Here is a 2,000-nt window from a genome sequence, read left to right on the forward strand (position 1 = left end):
GCCCGGCACTCGCCCAGGCGCAGCCCGGCCCTCGCCCAGGCGCAGCCCGGCCCTCGCCGATAAGCTGGTAGACAATGGAAGGACGGATGATTCATGGAGCAGAACTGAAATCCAGTTCTGGTTGGGCTAATGCTGAGTGAAAAAGCTGCCATGGTCCAGAGAAACCTGCTGATCCACGTCACCATTAAAATAAAGCCCAGAATACAGAAATGAGGACTGGTTTAAAACTTTTGCACAATATTGTGCCCTTACCCTGACAGGTTTTGGTCAATTTTGTTTCAAATTCTTGGATTTTTTTTTTTTTTTTTAATTAACCTTTAAATGCGTTAAGTCAGACTTTAACGCATATATTCAAAAATTTACCCTCCAAAAAACAGGGACGTGCAACCTGCAAAAACAAAAAGTATCAGTCATGTTGTTAGATATTTGTTCTTCTCATTAGATTGGAAACTGTTCTTTTTAAATATATATTAAAATATATTTTTAATATATATTAAAACCTAAAAGTATAAATAAAATTGTGTTTCTGTACAAATGGCAACAAATTTCCCACTGTTCATATAACATCAGACATCGTCTTTTTCCAAAATGTCATGTGACATTTGCGGCTCTAAACAAGTTTTATTTGGCTGAACTGTCAAAAGTTTGTTTTTTTTATTCTAAGTGTTGCAGATCTCTGGAAAAACCGTCCAGGAAAACAACACAATGCGTGGAAACAAGCAGCGGACACGCAGGGAGGAGAAAACATGTCGTGACACAATACAGCCAGTTCAACCAGTAAAACTCCGTGTTTGCGGAACAAAAGCTGCAAACGCGACTTCATTCTCACCCCAATGTGAATTTTTAAAGAAGTTGTTACATTCAGGGGACGAAAACTGACAGAGTAGAAAAGCTAAGCCGAGGAAAGCTTCTCGAAGAGCAGAAAACGGTCCAGTAAACATTTAGAAATAAACTCATTTATGGCGTTTAAACCGGTTTCCTGCCGCTGCCACAAGCTCACATTCACTGCAGGATTACACCCAAACACTCTGGATAAAACGAAAAACACGAAAAGAAAAGTTTAATGACTCACCATGTCCTGAAACTTCCCAAATCTTTAGAAAGTTTAGCTGTCAAAATCTTAAGTTGACGCAGTTTTGAACGGGCCAAGTGCGCATGCGCAGTAGTTTTCCCTAATGAGGACATTTAAAGGGACAGTACACCCAAAGAGGACTGTCAGAATGAGGGACAGCGATGAATAAATAAAACACACTTCGATTGAAAAGTGATAGAAAATAATAAAAAAAACATTATATTAAAGGCAATTTGAACATTCTAAGATTAAACTATTTAAAGGAACCGTTCAGGATTTTTGAAAGGAGGTTCTGTTGAAAGATTACAAGCAGTTAATATCTTACCTGCAGCAGAAAACACCTTTAACTTCCTCATTTGAACATAAATCAGTACTAGTTCCACCTGCACCAGTGATTTCAAGTCACAGTATTTCATTCCAAAGGTATTTTATTAATGCTTAAAACTTTGCCACGTTTAATTCCGTCACTTCTTTACAAAGATGGAAATTATTTAAATGTTAAAATGGAGACAGGAGGTAGAGAGTTACACATGAGCTTCCTATGTGAGCCATTAAATAGAAAAGCAACATGTAGATGTTTATTACCAAAGTATTAATAGACAGAAAGTAAAGCTGTTTAAAAATATATATATATTTTAGTCTGCTGCATAAATATTCGTTATGCAAATGGCGCTTATTAGTGACTGAATAACATTGTGAAAATATGAGTTTGAAAAATTAATCCCCATTATTTTCTCTCTTATAACTGTGAAGTTTTAATGATGTAACTTTGCAAACGATTCCCTGAATCAGGAAGTCTTAGATTTGGAGAAACCCTAGAGCTAAAGGCAATAGAATGGTCAAACATGCACTATTACAGATCTATTACAGATTCTATTACAGATCTATTACAGATCTATTACAGATCTATTACAGATCTATTACAGAT

General features: G+C 36.5%; 1 protein-coding gene across 2 annotated transcripts in view; it reads right to left on the reverse strand.

Annotated features, from left to right (window-relative positions):
* LOC103462994 (para-nitrobenzyl esterase) overlaps positions 1-1,162 on the reverse strand; it is a 36,384-nt gene extending 35,222 nt beyond the window's left edge. For both annotated transcript variants that reach the window (XM_008406087.1, XM_008406086.1), the window contains exon 1: positions 1,073-1,162. The gene's annotated coding sequence lies outside the window, so the exon portion shown is untranslated. The remainder of the gene's footprint in view (positions 1-1,072) is intronic.
* Between the last annotated feature and the right edge of the window lie 838 nt (positions 1,163-2,000).

The sequence above is a fragment of the Poecilia reticulata genome, linkage group LG3, assembly GCF_000633615.1.
Source record: "Poecilia reticulata strain Guanapo linkage group LG3, Guppy_female_1.0+MT, whole genome shotgun sequence".
Taxonomy (NCBI): Eukaryota; Metazoa; Chordata; class Actinopteri; order Cyprinodontiformes; family Poeciliidae; genus Poecilia; species Poecilia reticulata.